Source organism: Sinohyriopsis cumingii, chromosome 3 (assembly GCF_028554795.1).
Source record: "Sinohyriopsis cumingii isolate HCF-2022 chromosome 3, ASM2855479v2, whole genome shotgun sequence".
Lineage (NCBI taxonomy): Eukaryota > Metazoa > Mollusca > Bivalvia > Unionida > Unionidae > Sinohyriopsis > Sinohyriopsis cumingii.
The window spans coordinates 7,837,921-7,860,539 of record NC_142963.1 but is presented as its reverse complement, the minus strand read 5'-3'; positions in this window follow the sequence as shown (position 1 = coordinate 7,860,539).

The following is a 22,619-nucleotide window of genomic DNA, read 5'->3' as shown; positions in this document are numbered from 1 at the left end:
CATCACCAGTACCAGTACCACCACTACCAGTGACCAAGACAGAAAAAGGAGAAGAAGAAGAGGAAGGGTTTCAAACTCCACCAGAAAAAGTACGCAAGTTAACAACACCACCTACCTCCAGAATTGGATGGATTAAAAAGATGATGGCCACCCCTTCTTCATCACAAGAGAGAAAGAAAGTGAAGACAGAAGTGAAGACAGAAGTGAAACAAGAACCGATATCCCCCGCTCAGACATCCTCCTCTTCAACACCTATTGCCGGTCGCACACGCAAAGCATTGCAATCCAAGAAAGTACCCCAAGAGAAAAAGAGTAGCATCCTCCAAGAGTGGGTGTCTTATTAACACACAAACACAAAAAATGGAAAAAGTCTTAGCCAGCATTTACTACGATCCCTCCCATCCTGCAGGTTACGCAGGAGTTCAAAAATTGTATCATGCTGCCAAAATGCGACTGAAAAGTCTCCGTTTACCTCAAGTGCAACGATGGTTACAAGAACAAGCTACCTACACTTTACACAAACCCATTCGACGCAAGTTTGCCAGAAGTCGCACCCGAGTGGAAGGCATCGATCATCAATGGCAAGCCGATTTAGCCGATGTCTCTCATTTGGCCAGCTACAATCGTGGCTACAAATATTTGTTTTGTGTCATCGACGTCTTTTCCAAATTTGCCTGGGTCGTGCCCTTGACTTCCAAATCGAGCAGCGAGTTAGTGCGAGCCCTGCAACGAGTGTTGAAACAAAGCGGTCGTCACCCTCTTCGATGGCAAACGGAGAAAGGTGCTGAATTTCTGAACCAAGCTTTCCAAAAGAATTAAAGAAACGTGACATTCATTTTTTTACCATCGAGAATCCTGAAACCAAAGCCAGCATCGTGGAACGTTTTCAACGCACTTTGAAAGAACGCATGTGGAAATATTTTACGCATCACCACACTCTGAAGTACATCGACATCTTACCGCACCTGGTGCAAGCGTACAGCCAATCTTACCATCGAAGCATCGGACGTGCCCCGCAAGAAGTGACTCCCGACAACGAAGTGTTGGTGTTTGAGCGCCTGTTTGGTACGTCCCCGACGAGGGCTGTCCCCAAGAAAAGCGGAGTGTTGGCTGTAGGAGATTGGGTGCGCATTGGCAAAACCAAACGCACTTTCGACAAAGGTTACTTACCTAACTGGACGACCGAATTGTTTCGTGTCACTGGACGAGTGCATGGCCGTCATCCTGCCGTCTATAAATTGGAAGACATGAACGGAGAAGTGCTCAAAGGAACGTTTTACTTACCCGAATTACAACGTGTCACCAAAAAAGAAGACGACGTGTACGACATCGAAAGCATTCTCGAACGCAGAACCCGTAAAGTGGGCAAACGACGTGTCAAAGAAGTCAAAGTACGTTGGAAAGGATATCCACCCAGTTTTGATTCTTGGATCGACGCTTCGCAAGTCATCGACTATAAAAAGAAGTGACCATCATGCCCTTTCACACAGACGCAGCTACGTCGACCACTCCTGCACCTAGTTCTTCTGTGCAAGATTTACAAAAACAACCTTTGTGGGTGTGGTACTGAGAACGTGTGCCTAAAACGCAAATCGTCTTTTTCTGCCAAATCTTCGTGGTGTATTGTGTCATCGGGGCAGCCATTGCCAATTTGAGTTTGCAACAAGGAGACAAACAATTGTGGACCATTTTATTGAGCAGTTGCATCGGTTACCTGCTTCCCAATCCCTCCCTGAAATTCTTCCCGAACGGGAACCTTGTGTCCAGTGCCAGTGCCAGTCACCACTCCAACCACAACCAGAACCCCATTTTAGGCGGAGACGCGCCTCTGACGTCCAGTAACCCCTCGGAGAGCCACAGAACTCTGGAATTATGAGTCACCAAAACCAATTTTACTTAATCTTACCCAGTGACAGTTCCATGGAGGTGTTTCCCAACAACACGTTGTGCTGTTACACGGCCAAATTACCTCAGGCCATCCCATTAGATCACGAAGCCCATTGGGAAGTGGCTTTAGTGGAAATCATTCACCCGACCCAAGTCCTCAATGTCCTTCCCAATCAAAACGTTTTTGATGTGGAAGTTTATGACGAGCAAATGCAACAGTACTTGGATACCCATGGCAAATATGACAAGAAAACCCCTGGCACAAGAAATCAAAAGTACACCACCTATCACTTGTTCATTCCCCCAGGCTATTATTTTAGTGGTCATCATTTGGTGAGCACCATTACCTCCAGGTTTAATGTCGTGTTTCTGAAAGCTTTGGAAAGTGTCAAAAAAAGTGTCACCATGGAATACCACAAAGCAGCTCGTCGCTTCTTGATGAAATTTGACGGGAGTAAAATCCTGTCCATTTTATTTTGTCCTGAATTGTTTGACATGTTGGGCGGAGACATGGACATGAGAATGGCCATGATCAAGAAAAACGAATTACTAATCGTTTACGACAACGAGTCTTTTAGCAAGTTATTTCGTGCCCCGGTAGAACTGAACCAAGGACTGAATTAGATGTTTGTGTACTCCGATGTGGTGGAGTACAACGTGGTGGGACACACCTCCGCACCGTTACTGCGTGTCATTCCTTTCAAAGTGGATTCTGCCACGAACGCTGACGAGGAAGGTGGAAACACTTACCACGTTCACCGCGAATTTGTCCATCCTCACTATTTGCCTGTCAGTCAGTCTTATTTGGACACGGTCAACATTGCTATAAAAGGAGATCTGGGACAAAATATTTCATTCACCAAAGGAAAAGTCACGGTGAAACTCCATTTTCGAAAACGGTTCTCTCACCACTCGTAAGTCATGTATCCAGTGTACCGAGGGGTTGCTCGACAGCGAGGACACGGTTTAGGAGATATGCTGAAATCGGCCTTTCGTTCGGTGGCCCCAGTCTTGAAACCGATGTTGACACGCGGATTGCACGCCTTGAAAGATGCGGCACTGACACAAGGCAAAGAATTTCTCCAAAATGTCATCATCGACAAACAAAACCCTAAAGAAGCCTTCTTGAGGGCAGGCAAAAATGTCTTGCTGCAAACGGGCAAAGACGTTTTGGGTCGACGAGAAACACCTATAAATGCCCTGAACGCTACCGATTCAGGCATTCCCGCTTCTCTGACTCCACAGCAAGGACACGGCAGAAAAAGGCGACGAAGAAAACACCCCTTCACCAGTCTTCACACGTCTAAAGCTAGAAAGATAAAGAAAAGAAGAACCGTTCGAGACTTAGACGTTTTCGATTATTGAGAAAGAACAAAATGATGCACCGAGAATCTTGCGTTTGTTCCAAGTCGGAACTGGATCTGTTTGCCATGCCCCCCCCCCCCCCCATGATGACCATGCAAGAATCCCAGTGGGTGGAATTTCACCCCGTCTCCTCTTTGACAGCCTCAGCTCCCATCGACTTTGAAATCAAAGGACAGCCCGAAGATTACATCGATCTGAATAGCAGTTACTTGTACCTGAAAGTCAAAGTTGTCGATGAGGATAATACGCCCCTAGATGGTGATGAGGTAATAGCTCCCGTCAACAATTTCATGCATTCCTTGTTCAGTGGAGTGGACTTGTACTTGAATAACAAACTAGTCAGTAGCAGCATGGATACTTACCCTTATCGAGCGTACCTGGAAAATCTCTTGACGTACGGAATAGACACCAAGAACACTCATCTCAATGCCTGTGTGGTATGGGAAGCTGACGATGCAGGCCAGTTTGAAGAATTCGAAATTAATACAACCAAAGAACACAACGCGGGATTTGTAGAACGAAGAGACAGAATCAAAAGTGGAGATAGTTTAGAACTGATGGATCGTTTGCATTTGGACATGTGGTTACGAGAAAAGTATTTGCTGAAGGGAGTGAATCTCCGCCTGAGACTGAATCGTAGTAGTGCCGCTTTCCATTTGATACGTACTAGTGCTTGCAAAACTGTCATCGAGGAAGCCAGGCTCTACGTACGACGCGTGGAAGTGTTACCTAAAGTGGGTAACGACATCAGTCAGACGTTGAGCAGAACGACCGCCAAGTATCCCATACGACGCGTGGAAGTGAAAACCTTCACCATTCCTACGGGGCTGCGATTCATGATCGAAGATCATCTGTTCCAAGGACAGTTATCCAAACGTTTGATCCTTGGTATCGTCGAGAATGCAGCCTTCAACGGAGCTTTGGCTAAAAATCCTTTCCACTTTAAACACTTTGACGTGTCCAAGATCGAAGTCAGTCGCGATGGCAAGACCTTGTGTACCAGACCTTTCGAACCTAACTTTGACAAGAAGAATTACTTAAGGTCGTACTTGTCCCTGTACGAAGCCACTGGTCAGTTAGGAACCAACACCAGTCACGGCATTACGTACGAGGATTACGCAGGAGGCTACGCTTTGTGGGCTTTCGATTTCACTCCAGACCAAGGCAGCGACGAGGGACATTTCCACCCTATAAAATCTGGCCAGATTAGTGTGGAAATTCAGTTTACTACAAATCTAACAGAGACGGTGAACGTCCTCCTGTATGCCGAATTCGACAATACCATAGAATTCAACAGTTTGAGAGAAGTCATTCTAGACTATTAGAAGCCATGGAAGACTGTTATCCCTCTTTACCTAGTGGAGAAACTTTGGAGATGGAATGTGAGGAGACCGTGGAAGGAGAATCCCAAGACAAAGACGATGAAGTTTTGATGAAGTCAAGATGGCCAGAACAAGAAGCCCATTTAGTCTCCTGTTTTGCCAAACACTTGGTCGAAAGAATGACGGAACTGATCAAGAAAGAGTGCTATGGATGTCAAAACGATCATCCCAGTCAAATTCAACACGATAAATGTCTGATGCTGAGTCAAGAAGAAAAATTGGATGAGTATCTGGACGAAGCTTGGAGTCTCATCTCGGACGAAGTCGTGTTGCATCAGTGGTATAAAGACTTGCGTGAACATTCTTGTCCACCATTAACCACTCAAGAGATTCATCGTATCGAAGCTGTCCTGAATCAGAGTGGGGAGACGAAACGAAGAAACGGTTATTTGTCATTTTCAAGCAAAAAGTCAGGATCGAATTGATGACTTATTATTACCTGTGAAGAAGAAAAAAAAACAAAAAAAACCATGGATACCTGGGAACTTTATTACCTTTTGAACCACAGTTCGTACACGGCTTCTTGGAATCCTGTCGTCTGTGCTAAAGATGAACTCCCTCATCGCAAACCTCAAGACCATCTAGCTTATGTGATCAACACGGACGACAGTCATCTTCCAGGAACCAACTGGGTAGCCGTCTACTTTCCTCAAGAAGGATGTGTGGAATATTTCGATTCGTACGGATTGCCCCCTTTGGAAGACGATATCATTGACTTTATGAGAAGAAATGCTCAGACCACCCGATTCAATAATGTGAAATTACAAGGCACAGATTCCTTGGTGTGTGGACAGTACTGTGTGTATTTTCTGCATCATCGCAGCCTGGGCTATTCCTTAGAACATTTAGTGACTCATTTTGATCCTCGTTCTTCTTCAAGAAACGATGTGAAAGTAGATCGATGGTTTTGTGACCATTATGCTTATCTTTTGTCTCAAGCTAGGAAACGTAGTGTCCATCAATGGCCTAATGACTTCCAACAGTGGAAATCACAATTTCATTCACAACGTTGTCAACCCTGTTTAAAGTAGAGTGTGAATTGAAAAAAATATTTGTGATTTGAAAAAATGTTTGATGTTATATTGTTGGATTATTGTTAAAAATGTTAGAGTTGTTGGTTAGTGTTAAGTGATTTTGAATAAAAAATGTTGTGTTTTGAAAAAAAATGCCTTTGTCTTTTGTTTGGCTATAAGAATGTTGATTCATGCTCTTTGACTTCTTACTATCCCTCTCATGACACTCATTGAACGTTGCGGCTCGAAAACCGTAGAAGGATGTTTTCCTTCACGTCCGCGCTTTGACTTTAAGAACCGGGATAGTTTCCAGTCTAACCATCCATTGTCGACTCATCCTCCTACGAAGATGTGCTCCAAACTAGCTAAGCTAAACGAAGCCTATGTGAATTTGCATAGGGTCAGACACAGTCTGATACCGAAGCCAGAAGAGATAGAGAATGTGAGAATGCTAAAAGTCACTGAAGACCTGATAGAAGAGCTCTTCAGAGAAGAAGTGAACAGGGAGAAAGAAGAATGGACAGAGAAGTACATACTTCAGAGACAGCAGCAACAGCAACAACAACAGCAGCAGCAGCAGCAGCAGGAACCTGAACCTGACAGAGGCTTTGTCGATTGTCGTATCGACACCAAAGAGTTCTTCTTCTCTTTCCGAAGAAGCAGACCTATCGTCAGAAAGTCTATCCTCAGAGGACGTAGCATTCTTAGAAACTAAAAGATTGCCATTGCAAACAAAAAAAAAACGGCCCTTTTCAGGGCTACCCAATACTCTACAAAAGAAATAACAATCGATTTGCCAATGTGTGTAGGTAGAGTAGTGTGAATATAAACACTGACACTTTTTTATAGTGTGAAGGTATGTGTTTGTGTATACGATTGTGTGTTTGTAACTGCCCGCGTACGTTGGTGTGGATAGTAGATTAAGATCATGTTTTTTTTTTTGCTGTTTGAGGTGTGGGGAGAGTAGATTTGAGGATGGATTGGATTGCTTTGCGTATGTGAATAGTATATTGAAGTGATTAATGAAATTTTTTTAGAATAGTGATGGTTAGTATAAAAAAGTGAGTGAGTGTTTCTTTTAGGTCCGCGCGTTGTTTGGTTATGATCTAGGTAAGATCAATTTTGTTTTAGGGGGATGTTTTCCATCACGTCCGCGCTTTTACTATAAATTGAAACTCGCTGGGCAGTCTAGCTACCCTTGTTGATTGATGAAGAGAATGAATACCAGAATTGTAAAGCTTCTAGAACTCCAGATGCACCTGGAATATGCCAGGCGCCTGTTGAATGAACTGGCCGCGGAGGCCATTGTCGAAGAGGGAAGGATGAGAGAGGAGGAGGAAAGAAGAAAAAAAGAAGAGGAGGAAAAGGAGAGAAGAAATTTCAGAATCCCAGAGACAGAAAATTGGGATTCTGAAGCCACTTATCCCGCCTCTGCTCTCCCCCAAAAAAGAGTGAAAAGAGACTGGGGAAGAAGATGTGTGTGTGGCGTCAGGCCAGGAAGGTGCCAGCATTAGATAGGTGCATCTGGAGTTAAAAACAAACAGCCCTTTTCAGGGCTACCCAATACTCTAGAAAAGAAATAGCAATCGATTTGCCAATGTGTGTAGATAGAGTAGTGTGAATATAAACACTGACTCTTTTTTTATAGTGTGAGTGTATGTGTTTGTGTTTGTAAGCGCTCACGTAAGTTTGTGTGAATAGCAGATTATGGGTTTGTTTATTGTTTCTTAGCGTATGTGGAGAGTATAGTTTGGGTTTTGTAACCGCTCACGTACGATTGTGTGGATAGTAGATTATGGATTTTGTTTTAATGATTTGCGTGTGTAAATAGTAGATTTGTGGTTTGTTAAATGTTGCTTCACTTATGTGGATAGTATATTATATGAAATGAGAAAGTAGGGGGATGTTTTCCTTCACGTCCGCGCTTTCACTATAAGAACCCACAGTATTCGTCGTTCAAACCATTCTAAGGAATAAACAAAGAAGATGGAGGTGACAAAATTATTTAACGATTTGAGACATAGCTATTTTTGGATCATGGATGGAACTTATGATGTAGAAAGATTGAATAAGGAAGGAAGATTTGAAGGTAGCCTGAACAATGTGAAGAATCTGGAGTAGCAAAAGATCAAATGGGGGAATGATTGAGGAAGAAGTAGAAAGAGTCAGAGGATTCATTGACCCACCTTACGTGAGAGTAGGTACTTTAAAGGAAGCCTTGGATGATATCACAGAAGTCAGGAGCTTCCTAGAAAATAGCTTTCATTGGACTGACTGCTGGTATGTAAAGTGGGGTTGTAACCAGTTGATAAAAGCAGAAGAACTAATTAGAGAGGTAATGAAAGTAGAAGTGATGAAGATAAAAGAAAAATGGAGCAAAGAGAGAAAGGAAGAAGAGAATAAGAAGAAGAAATTAGAGTTTGAAAGATTGAATAACAACTGGATGAAGATACAGGCCAAGTTCCGAGCCATGGGTCACCCGGACTGGATACCGGAAACAGAAAAGAAGAAGAAAGGAATGATGGCAAAAGTTAGAAGATGGCTACAGAAGTGGAGGAAATAAAAGAAGAAGATGATGATGAAACCAAAGGCCCTTTTCAGGGCCACCCACATTTCTCGAAAAGAGATTGACTTTCCATTGCCTACCCCTTTTTTAAATTTTTTTTTTAAAAACAAAAAAAACAAATCCCATGTTCAATTCCCCTTGTCCCTAGAATAGATATTTTTTTTTCTTTTTTCTAACATGTTCAATTCCCCTTGTCCCTAGACAAACCCAAACTCTATTCCCATGTTCAATTCCCATTGTCCCTAGACAAGCCCAAACTTGTCGCATGGTGTGACTTTACGAACCTAGCGCTGGGACAACTTTACTGCGATAACATGTAAGGTTCGCAAACGGCCAACTTTTTGGAGAAATAGATTATACAATAACCTGAGATACCAACCGCTCTGGTGCCACACTCGTCCTGTATAGCATCAACAAAGAAAGAAAAAGAAAGAAGAATAAGAAGAGTGAAAAAAAAGAGTGACGACAAAGTAACAGCGTGAAGTCAGAAACAAATTTCACAATGTTATTTTTATTTTTGTGAAATTCTGAAAAAAACAAAAACATTTTAATTATTGTTGTTGTTGTGGTTGTTGTAGGGTTTAACGCCATTTTTCAGCACACGATAAGCTATGTATGGCGGCCAGAATTAATGGTGGAGGAAGAACCCGGGAAAGCCTCCGGAAAGAACCACCGACCCACGAGAAGCTACTAGCAGGCTTTCTCACATACCCACATTGACCGAATCTGAGACTCGAACCCACGCAGACAGAGGTGAGATGGCAGTGATCCGTAACGGAGAGCGCTTTAGACCACTCGGGGCCCCAAAACATTGTAATTAAAATGCATGAATAATAACCAGAATACCCCAATGTACACATGGTAAGTACCTTATGGAAAGCCAGCAGGTTGTTATAAGTGTGACAGCAGACAAGATTATGAGGCGAGTCAGAAAGATATCTCGTCTAGTTAATCTGAACAATTAAGTTTCGCTGTTGAAATCTAGTTTATCATGTACCCTTGTAAGTACATGTGTTCATACTGGAAACAAACCCAACCCAAACTGGAATGAAGTTGATACCGCAGTGTCCAAATTCAAAATAAAAGAACCGCAACAACAATCTGCATGAAATAAAGAAGTAAAGCTGGATTGTAGTTAGCATCTCCATTAGGACTCCAGATTAAAGTTTAGTTGACAGAACGTAAGGGCATCTCCAATATGATCGTATATATGACCTTAACCTTGATGCATGCTAAATGTCCAAATGCGCTGTGCATAGAATTGTTAAACTATTGTGCAAAGGTTGCACAAAAAATCTGAAACTGTTCAAATGTCATGGGGCGAAAACGACAATAGGCGGCTGATTAAAAAACTGATATTTTAATTTCAGCTGTGATTTTGACCCCTGAAGAAGGACCATGGTTGATTCTTCCTTAAGAAGAAAGCCGAGGAAACAATTTTTCTTCCCAAAGCTTACAGAAATATGCCAGTGTGGGATTTTCGTTAAATAGTGATAAAAGTGCAGTATATTAATTTACTTTAAAAGTATGGATGAAGATTTTGTTGCAGTTAAACAATTTTTATAATTTATAAAATGAATGTTTATACAAATAATCCTGAATAGATTATTTTAATGCCGTATTAAAACTTAGCAAATACGGGGGGGGGGGGGGGGGCACAACTGAGGAAACTATCAATGACCCAGCACCAACTGTACTTGTAAGTGGCACAATTATTGTAACTGTACAAAAGAATGAAAGAAAATTATTGTAACTGTATACAAGAAGAAAGAAAATTATTGTAACTGTATAAAAGAAGAAAAAAAAATTATTGTAATGGTATAAAAGAAGAAAGAAAATTATTGTAACGGTATAAAAGAAAAAAGAAAATTATTGTAACGGTATAAAAGAAGAAAGAAAATTATTGTAACTGTATAAAAGAAGAAAGAAAATTATTGTAACTGTACAAAAGAAGAAAGAAAATTATTGTAACGGTATAAAAGAAGAAAGAAAATTATTGTAACTGTACAAAAGAAGAAAGAAAATTATAGTAACTGTACAAAAGAAGAAAGAAAAATAGTGTAACCGTACAAAAGATAGAAAATTATTGTAACTGTATAAAAGATAGAAAATTATTGTAACTGTACAAAAGATAGAAAATTATTGTAACTGTACAAAAGAAGAAAGAAAATTATTGTAACTGTATAAAAGAAAAAAGAAAATTATTGTAACTGTATAAAAGAAGAAAGAAAATTATAACTGTACAAAAGAAGAAAGAAAATTAGTGTAACTGTACAAAAGAAGAAAGAAAATTATTGTAACTGCACAAAAGAAGATAGAAAATTATTGTAACTGTACAAAAGATAGAAAATTATTGTAACTGTACAAAAGAAGAAAGAAAATTATTGTAACTGTATAAAAGAAGATAGAAAATTATTGTAACTGTATAAAAGAAAATAGAAAACACTTCTGTCACTCCACAGTATCAGGATCAGTGAGTTAACATTCAGCGAACAATGTTTGTTGTCAGGGTAACCCTGCAGAGTTTCCTACAATATCTCCAATTTTTGTAAAGTTTCTCTGCTCTTCCGGTAGCAACCACCAGCGGAGATAAAAACTTTACCAATTGATTAACCCTGGTAAAATAGCCCATTTAATGTTACGCTGTTAGAATTAAAGGGATAACTGTGCTTTACATAGGTAGAAAAAGTTAACGGCAATGACATTCACAAGTGTCACTGTGTACATTACACTCAATTTCAAATTCATAGATTCTGGATCAGGTATCTACGCATGTTACCATCGTCATATTTTATTTATATAATGTTAAAGTGAAAAAAATATTAACGCAAAACGAAAAAAAAAAACCAGGTAATAAAGACATGCGAATAATCTTTACAAATTCACTATGCAACATGTACGAATTCGGCAAATTCAAAGAAAACAGAGCTAGAGATGATATAGATAAAATAAAAATTATTTGCAAGCACCCCAACCCCAACCTCCAATCAAAAAAGGAAACCAAAACAACAAAAGATAAAATTAAAAAAATGAAATAAAATAAAATAAACCACGGATAAATAGCTAGTGCCTTGCGTAGCAAACGAATCATTCGAGTGAGCGAAGCGGAAAAATGGGGTCTGTATGGAGCCATCCATTTAGTACGTACGCAAAAATCTGGCAAAGCTTGACCCCTCCCCGTACACATGCGTACTTTTTACACACACCCCACCTGCGTACGTACGCTTGCACCCCCCCCCCCATTCTACAGAACGGCCTATATTTAATCCACGCAGAAACGATCAAGGATTAATAGTATTAACGTGTTTAATAAAACAGATAGTTAACCAACGTTGAATGTATGGCTGCTTCAAAGAAATAAGCTGCGCAACTTTAAAAAGTTTGTCTAGTGTCCGCTAAAATTCAAACGCCGACTGAATTTAGTTAAACAGGTTACGTATTAGACAAATTATTATCGAGGTTTCACCTCCCCCGTTTCCTATGCGTATGTACATTCGCAGTAGGCCCCCATACGCATGCGTATGCATTTGGGTTAGCCCCACTTTCCCTTCCATGCGTACATACTAAATGGACGACCCCTATATCCCCAATTAAATTTTCAAATTCATTATGCAAATTCACTATGGGTGAATATAAATACCGTAAATTCTAAAAATAACTGGAGATGATATAATACCTTAGAGTATATAAATTTTGTGCTTTTTTTCTCTCTTAAGTTTCGAGAAAACAACCTAATAATAATGAACACTCCTCCAAACCTTACCCCTGGTTAAAAAGCCAGCACGTCGCGTAGCGAGGCAAATACCCCTCCCCTCCCCCCGTGAAGCAGTAATACGAGTTTTGCACCACTGGCCCTCTTTGTGGCCCAACCACCAGTCCTTGACTTGCCACCATGATATATTTAGCCTAACAGTGACCGTTTCATCTTGATCACTTTTAATTTTGTCTCCACACTTTGACGTGATCCTGTGATGGGGTGGGGGTGGGGTGAGTCTCACACGGATGGAAGTGCCCCAAGAGCTCCCATGGGGACAAAACACCAGCCTTTCATACTACTCTGTGATTGTCGAAACAAATTTCACTTAGTGTACTTATTCGCTTAAGCATAGAGTGGCGATCAATATACAAACTGCGAGCCCCAGTGCAGTGAATGTATGTACTGTATTTTTGACGAACAATGTATACAGATATGGTTGTAGTACTGATTGTAACTATATCAACAAAAAGCTCTCTATTGATTTTTCTCCGCAGCAGACAATGCTTACACAGTCTCTACAGAATGTCGGTATGCGGAGAACTCGCCCCACGGAGAACTCGCCCCAACGTATCTGGAGAAGTAGCCCCAGAGTGGTTGGAGAAGTCGCCCCAATTGTTTTAAGTCGCCCAAAAACTTATCACCCAGATAACCTTTTTATAACAGAATTAAATCATATTTTACGTGATTCATATATATATATATATATATATATATATATATATATATATATATATATATATATATATATACACGCGATCACAAAAGATATATTAACTGGTAATCATAAAAAGCAATACAGTAATATTTCTAAGGACAAAATTAAGTCTTTATATAATCTAATGAATTATGACAGTATAGTGATTAAAAAGGATGATAAGTCAAACACTATTATTATTATGAATCAAGATGATTATGTTAAAGAAGTTGAACGTCAATTAAATGATGAAAAATACTACAAACATATTATGGAAGACCCGTCAATAGCAATTCAATAGAAAATTTCAACATGCATTAATGAGATCGCTAAAAATAATAATTCCGTATATGAGGAATCTGATACTTTCCCTCCCAATACACGTACACCTCAATTCTACATATTACCCAAAACTCATAAAAATCCTAACCAAAATTTACCTTTAAATTTTCCAGGACGACCCATTATATCAGGTTGTAATCCATATACTGAAAACCTATCCAAATTTATTGATAGTGTTTTACAACCTTTAATGAAATCACTTCCTTCATACATTAAAGATACAACTACTTTCATTATAAAGTTGAAGTCTATTCCACAGCTATCTGATAATTTCAATCCTGGTATCATTAGCTGTAACATCACTATATACCAACATTCCGCATGCAGATGGTATTGAAGCGTGTAAATATTTTCTTGATAGCAATCCTAATAATAGCACACTATCTAGTGAAGACATTTGTAAAATAAAAAAAACTCATCTTGGAAAAACAATTATTTTCAATTTAATAATACGAATTACATACAAATAATGGGTACGGCAATGGGTATTAATATGGCTCCTTCATACTCTTCCTTTCATAGGTAAATTAGAAAAGGATTTTCTTCAAAACGAAAAGTTTAATCCATCTCTTTGGTTCAGATTTTTAGATGAAATATTTATAATCTGAAAGCATTCAACTGAAGAACAGAAGAAAAAAATGTATTGATCGCCTAAATCATTTTCACCCGACGATCAAATTTACTTATACTGCATCTAGTACGCATGTTTAATTTTGAGATGCAAATGTAATAAAAAATATTGATAACACTATCTCTACAAATATTCATATCAAGGAAACTAATATCCACCAATATGTGGAATATTCTTCAGGTCATCCCATGTCATGTAAAAACTGTATACCATATAGCCAGTCCAAAAGATACTAACGCATTATTTCAGATGAATGTCAATTACAAAATTCGTTTACTAAATTACAAACATATTTAGAAAATAGAAATTATCCTACACATATAATTGATTCCGCGCTGAAGAAAGCCCGTAATCTTACCCAACATGAGGCTTTAAACACAGTAGAATGTAAAATAGAGAGATGTAATTCCTTTCACAATACAATCTAATCCATCACGACTTAGGTTATTAAGTTGGAACCCTTTCATATATAAAACTGCAGACATCATATCATGCTTACACCCTCTCTATTTTTCCAAATAAAATGGATCTAATAGATTTGAAGAGCAGAGCAAAAGGGACAGATAACACTTATTTTTCGTTAAGTACAGAAGAGGAGTTGATGAGATGGAAAAGTTAAAAAATTGCAAATTTTATAGATTTAATAAATTATTAAGTTGAAGAAAAACAGCAATAAATAAAGCCTTAACAACCATGTGGCGACATCTCAGAACTACTATATATGATCATTGGGGCGACTTTTCCATGCGAAGTTGGGCGACATCTCCGACCACCATGGGGCGACTTCTCCTGACACCTGGGACGAGTTCTTCCAGGGCGAGTTCTCCGCTATTCCAGAATGTCTAACGATTTTGTACAAACATAAATATAAATATATAATTCGTATTTAAGAAATGTTAGTGGTGGTTTATATACAAATGATAAACAATAGCCAGGCCATCGACTCCCAGATTATACTGAACGAATTTATGGAGGTCTGTAATAGCAACATAAACTTGCTAAATGATTGGAATATTGAAAATGCGATGGATACTCTGAGATCAGTGTATCGTTTTAATGCATCTTAGAGGTTTATAAAGGAAGCTCAAAAGAGTATGCATTCTCCGAAACAAACCCATAATACACTGTCATGAAATATTGTGTATGAAAGAATACACCCGCAAAAGAAAAATAACTCGTCCACTGCATCTGAAGCCAGTGACGTTTTTGATTTGAGGTCAGTGATGAAGATGTTAAAGAGCAGACTAATCAAACAAATGCTTTTGGGTCATAAATACAGGAATGACATCCAAACTCTGACGTGTGCCTAGTTACTATAAAGAAGAAGCGGTTTATGAATTCGTCCTTGCATAAATTAACAATCTGACTGCAGAAAACTTCAAAATCATTCGTCGATACTGTTCAAACCAACTAATAAAATAAATACCTACTGACAAGTACATGAACGATCAGAACAAATTTGTTGAAACTCAGTTGCCACCATTTAATTCAAGCTTGTGACGTGAAGGTTTTTCGGAAAATCATTAGGGGGCGCTCACCAGTTATTATGTACTTTTGAGAGAGTGACGTATGTAAGGTGAAAGTTGTTCGCATTTAAAACATGCACTGTGGAGAGTTGATGTTGTTGTTGTGGGGTTTAACGTCAATTTTCAGCACACGATAGGCTATGTATGGCGGCCAGCATTAATGGTGGAGGAAGAACCCCGGAAAAGCCCGGGAAGAACCACCGACCCACGAGAAGCTACTGGCAAGCTTTCTCACATACCCACATTGGTCGAATCCTAGACTCGAACCCACGCAGACAAAGGTGAGATGGCAGTGATCCGTAACGGAGAGCGCTTTAGACCACTCGGCCACCCCACTGTGCAGAGAATGTTGACATACCTCTACACTACTTTAATGTAATGTGGCTAACATTTCTTAGGATATTGTACTTGTGGAAACTGTATATGATGTAAGCACACTGCTAACTAAAATATCTGATCCCTTGTGCTCGAAAATTCAGCCTGAATTAGTCTAAAATACACTATCCGTAGCAGCTATTAAAAAGGGGAAAATGAATTTTGCCAGTCTAGACAATACCAGCTTCTGAAAGTGCAATGAATGAATTACCAAATATATAAAATGTAAAAAAAGGTTATCGGCTCTTTTTAAAAATATATTATACCTCTAAGGTTCAGAAAGTGAAAATGACCAAGCGGAGCTAGCACTTTTTTGAAAGGTGCACAACTGGAGTAAGCCAAAGCTGTATACTCTATAACCCATATTACACTCATCAATCATACATCAAAATAAAGGGAATTAAAGGTTCTTTGAACAATACCTACGATATACAAGGTCTTTTTTAAATAGCCAGTATAACATGTGAGGAAAGCCGGGGAAATTCTTTTTCATTAAAATTCTAACCTATGCAAAATACGAAACTGTAGAGCACCACCTTAGGAAGATACAAAGAAAGTTAAGGTCAGCATTCAAATGCAAAAACCATATCAACTATGACGACCTGTAACTGCGCGCTGATGTTTTGTTGCTCGCTCGTTGATGTGTTTGAAACATTTTATGATACAACCATGCACGTGTACAAGCTCGATCCTGCACATTACTTGTCACTGGTATGGACTGGGATACGTTGTTGTCCAAAACCAAAATCGAGCTGGAATTGGCCACTGACATTGACCAGCATCTGTTTATCGTGGCGGAAAATCAATGTCAAGTCACAGATACGCTGGTGTCAACAACTCAGATGTGGAATGGTATGACCATAATAACCCCAACAGTTATAATATGTATTTAGAAGCAAACAACCTTATGTATAAGAAATGATGCAATCACTTACGGTTGGTGGATTTAAGTGGATAGATAAAAAAAACAACAAAATATGTGGCAAGATCACAACATCAACAGTGACCCATGGATATTTCTTTGAGGTTGATCTGGAATATCTTGAACATTTACATGACGCACACAACGACTATCCGCTGACACCAGGAGCGTTGTCAGTGCCCAGTGTATGACTGTCCCAGTAGCAGTGCCCGATCGTCGATGAGTCCAGATGCAAATATACTGAATGCACAAATTGGTATCAAGCCTAAGGACCAAACACATTTATGTACTGCACGTGCGAAATCTGCAGCTGTAATTGCGGTTGGGTATTCGTAACCCAAACCTTTGATGACCCCTCACATTCAGATGAATACGGACTTGCGTACAAATATACCATGTGTGTGTGATGTGATTTGGATTTTTAACGTAGCTTTAACATTTTTTCAGTTATACCGCTACGATGTCTGCAATGTGGCAGTTTATAGTGATGTCTAGCACTGGGGTATCATGCCGCAGACATGCAGCATGATGTCCCACCCAGTCACATTATCCTGACACCAGGATGACCGGTCCTAACACTAACCTCTTAATGCTGAGCGCCAAATTTTGTCAACGAATCTGATAGCAGCGAGTATCCGAAAGAACATCCGTTGTTTAGTAACTTTAATAAAAAAGTTGTTGGCAAGTTTAAAGACAAATGCTCGGGTAAACAAGCCGAAGTGTATGTGGAACTGCGACCCAAAATGTACTTGATTGTGGTCGGACCGCAGACTTCCGGGAAGAACATTAAAAAAAGCCAAATGTGTTCAAAGGTGACTGTAGAAAAAGATCTCAAATACGAACTGTACTTGGAATGTCTTCAAGACTGACATTAGTCTGCACACACCACAAATATAATGCGATCCAACAAACATCGCATAGGATTATACCGATGCACAAAAATGAGTTTGTAACTGCTGCATACCAAGCGATGGATATTTCCTATGGAATCACCACTTACGCGTTTGCCAATCATGCTGTTGAAAACGAACTCGCGATTGATACTGGTTTGTGCAATGCATCAACGTGTCAAAATCAATGTTGCTGGTAGTCCCGTACTTGCTGGAAAGACTTTCAATTCCTCTCGCACAAATACACGGCTGGGATGTTTTGGTCCATGAGGTGATGCTGTCTTGGAGTCTCAATCCATTCCGAAACAGTAAATACATCTACGTACGATACTGGTTCAGTCGCACAACGTTGTTGTGACCCTTCTGGTCCTCCAGGTGCATACAAATACCGAATAAACTTGTCTCCGAGTAACAATGCTAGCTACAAAATCATTTTCCTGAGTAACAGTAACCGTATCGAGCGGAATCGTATTGGCATGTATTAATCCAATCGTGCGTTGAACTTCATTGTCAATGCTGTTATGACCAAGCGAGGTCGTGCTACTAATGACCGAACAACTGTACTGCAAGAGTGCGATTAAATCGTTCGACAAAACAGTTTACACTGACATGTCGGATACGTGCTCATGCATAGTGTTTGGTCAGCATCACAGCCGCAGATCCAATAAATTATTTGCCAGGACCCACGTGTAACAATCGTGGCCATATGAGCGGTCCACGTGCATAAATACACGCCATACTTGCAGAATCTTTAGAAGTCAACAGCTCCACTTCTTTGTATCTGCTAGTCACATCGACAATAGTTAGCGCGTACCTGTATATGCGCAATCGGCCTTGTCAATGACGGACACGATTACCTGGAAGAAATAATAAATCAGCTTGATGAACCTCATTTGGTGTTTGGACATCAAATCAACCACGTGTTATCTTTCTTGGCACTATTAAGTAAATTTGTCACAGCGCTTGTTTGGTCAATCATGTTTGAGCAATCCTATGAGTGACCTTAGCTGCAATTGCTAACTGTTCCACGACGGCTTCATCTCTCCAATACCCACGCGGACTGATTTTAGATAATGTCAGGCTCTTCGTTCCATTGTTTGTTTATGTCAGTATAATTTGCTTTTAATGAGTGAACTTCTATCTGCCTCAAAGTGGACTTTGTCCACCAAGTGCAGTCTTGGTTTTCGTATCTCCTTTGACGACCGATCGTGTGATTCGTTCTCCCAATGCTGGATTAATCTCATTCAAATCATGGCTAAGATCCATGTCGGCACGTTGATGTGATGTGGCATCATTGAATGCTTTATAAAAGTGGTTCCCAAACGTTGTCGGACCACAGGCCCTTGGCTATCCTCAGAGCCCGCTACCTTACCCCGTAAAAAGCATTATTCAGCATTAGCGTCCCTCCCCCCTCGCTAGTCCCACCGACCACTTTGGAAACCACTGCTTTATAAGTAAGGTAATGTCGGTAACACACAGCGTCAACGCGATTGATATGTGCTTCACCAGACTTTGGTTGGTTATTAGAATCGAGTCGTAGATCAAGCCGTGTACCAGCCCACGGTAATTGTAACAAGGAAGATGTTTTTTCGCCCAGATATTTACTTCATGTTGTCCCTGGTAACTTTGTTAATGCAGCCATGATATCACAGCCGTCAACCTTTTTATATCCTGCACATCTGGGGCTTTCCTGATGAACATAAACTTCTTTGCTCCACATCAAACACAAGTTCCAGTAATCGCTGCTCATCCATTACGTGTTTGAACTAGAGTTGGATTTGTGTTAAGTGTTTTAGAGTGTTCTTGTACACAATATGAAGACATGGTCGTATTAATAAATACTGTATAATTATTCAATGGCATCACGGAAAAGAAAATTCGCAGATGATTTTGGTAAAAAAAGTTACTTGAGAAAAATCGACGATTTTTCGGTCATTGATTCTTCCGCACAAGCGACACATAAACCTTAAAAAGCATGGCGATGGAACCGTGTTTCGAAACTCAGTTCGTGCGCTAACCATTGGCCCTGCCAGATTAGGAAAAACTGTTGTTGAATATGGTTTTACGATGGTTAACAAGGGATCGGTTGCATGTGATTGCACCATCGGCTGATGATCAACCGTATTATGAAGTTTTAAAAAATGTTCCAAAAGAGTTGAGTAACAAAACAGTCGTTGAGAAGTGGTAACAATGTTTCCATCGATTTCTTTTCCATCACTGACGAAGCCCCGACCATTAACGATTTGGATGTAAATAAAAACAATCTTGTTGTATACGACCATGTGATGCTTGAATCCGCACAAATAGTTTCAAGAGCCCGGCACAAATACACAGACGTGATTTATTTGAGTCAACGATACGCACGTGTGCTAAAAGTGATCCCTGACTGTAACATGTTGATATTTCGTGGTACTGATGCGGTTGGTCTTGGAAATAGTCACTGGACGTGGGATAAAGTTTGTGACTTGTTTCCGCGGATCACCTCTGACCTGTATATTTTTGACACCATTTATTTGTCCGGAACTTGTTGGGGTAAATATTGTCTTGTTTGAATGTGATTGAGTCAATTTAATACCCCCATCCCCAATCCCCAAACAATCATATAATAATTGTCTGGCAGAGATGTAATATAGTATGAGAGGTGATGCCGTAAAACCGCTTAAGAACAACAATAATTGGTTCAAAATGTGATAGAAGGCTGCAAGGACGTCAAAGATATGTTACAGTCACAACAAACTACATGAGAAAACCTGCCAGAGGGGTTCGAAAAAACATTTGCGCCGCTGATAAAGCCCATAAAGGAAATTGCCAAATGTGCCAAGGATATTAAAATGGCAACCAGAGCAAACGTACAGGAAGTGGCAGCACTGACGGGAACAGAAGCAGCCCCTGGTTCGTGAGATAGCCAATCGCACTAAAGATATAAAACGTCACAAGAGCAACTGCAAAGATGATAACACGTTTTCCACAGGTGATTGAGGAAGTAAAAAAAGAAGTTGATGAAACTGTAGAAATTGAGGGATTGGAAACAGTCTTCTGCCTAAACTATTTTGTATTTATAAGTTAGTGCCACTTCAATACCGCGTGAATCTATTACCACAGAAAGTCAAAATGAAGGATGAATTAGTATCATACATGAAAAGATTTTCAAATGAGATGAGGCATGTCCCTGCAGGAGGTAAATAATTTCTTTACCCTATATTATCCACAGGGAGAAACTTTAGGTACAAAGGTGTGCAGTTTGAAAAAAAAGTTTCATAAAATAGATCTTATAACAATACATAACACACAGTTGTTGACTGTGACAAGTATTAGTAGGGTCACACAAGTAATATAATTATTAATAAATTAGATGACACACACTAAGCAGGAAAAGTACTTAAGAGATCTGTATTAAGATATTTAAAGTCTAGCTGCTTTTAAAATATTAATTAATTGTGCAGGCAAATAAAACTGGACATCAGGACTCTTAAACAGGTTAAGAAAGTGATACTGAAGCAATATCAAAATATTCTTAACTTTAAGATCGGTTGACTAAACATTCTACGTAAACACTGCACAAACCAGGCCACCCCACCCCAATAAGCTCCGTCTATAGGAGAATTTAAACTGATGACCAGCTCCAGTCAGACATAGCTGATATACAAACATGAAAAGTTTATTAAAGGTTATCGATACAGTATATGACATTGATAACTGTCTTCCCAAATATACTAGGGGTAAAAAAGTAAAAAATGGGAGGAGCCATACACTAAGATTTAGTAGAATATCTGTTGAGAGAAACCCAGATGACGAAGGGGATTTTATGACTTAAAGGTCATGGAACTATTTGACAAAGAAAATAGAAATTTACTGCTTACTCAGACAAAAATACCCCAATCTGTTTATTCGAAGGCCAGACTATGGAAACGTTGCTTTTTTAGCCTGTATTTTATGGCGTATCAACACAAGCAGATATTTTGTTGGTGATGAAGCAAATGGAATAAAATACCTTGCCCAAAGACACACCATGGAAGCTGTCCCAGACCGGTATGATGGTAGATTCGAACACGCACCCTTTGGGTCGCGAGTTGGCAAGCTACCATAGACTCACAACTGCTGTGAACTGTGGAAGTGTTTCACTGAAGATGAATCTAGAATATGGGCAGGTACATGTCAAAACGTATTGATGGATATATCGATAGATTTATAGACATTTCGCGAAAAGAAGTCAATAAGTCCAGAATAGGTCAATGGAATCTCCAAACACAAAATAAGTTCAAAAGTCACGAACTCAAAATGTATTTTAAGCAAAGACCAGCTTGCTAATTTGATAGTCATTTTTTTTTTCATAACGAATGAAGTAACTTGTGGATACCCTACGCTATAACGGTTAAAAGACTTAAATCAAGAGCAAACTACACGGAACATTTACAATGCACCATCTCTATAAGAAAAGCAAAATGACAGCTTCAAGGATGAGAAATTTGTAAAACAAAATATGGCAAACGTATGTGCTGACAAATGGAAGGGATATAATAAATATTTTCAGAGTTGGGAAAAAATGTTGTGTAACGAATGTCAGATGATTAGGAAAAGTCCTCCAACCACTTAACACATTAACCCATGAAGGTTTTTGTCGTTTTCGCCTGAAATTCGAGTAAGAAACACATTCTGAAAGCTATTTCTGAATACATCCGAAAACACCAACTTCCAGGTGATCTCCCAATAACATACTGCCCAGTTGTGTTAGAAACATCGTTTTTCATTGGCCATTCGGCTCGCGCATGAGCAAAAGGGTAAAAGTTGGAGTTCTTTTCTATTTTTCTAAATGGAGCCATTATTTTTGTATCAAGACCACTCTTTTCTCCAAATGGCCATCTTATCCTACTTTTTGCAAAGGTTCACATGTCTGTTTGCAGTTCATATCGGTTTGCCTTAGAGCTGAGACCAAAAGTCTAAAATCCGGACACAAAATTGGACTCCGACCACGGGCGAATTTTGGGTACAAAAAAAAGCGTGTCCAAAAAATGATATTTTTCACTCTGTATTTTGTAGTGCAACTAGAAATTCCAGATTATTTGGTATCATTGTAGAACTACATCTGTCTTCCTTAGTAGTTAAGTGGGATACATTAGCGTCAATGGGAATTAGCATTACAGAGACCCCTGGGACAGATTAGCGTCAAGGGAAATTTAACATGGAGAAAAATCGTGGGTCAGATTAGCGTCAAGGGAAATTAACATGGAGAAAAATCGTGGGACGGTTTAGCGTCAAAGGAATTTAAACA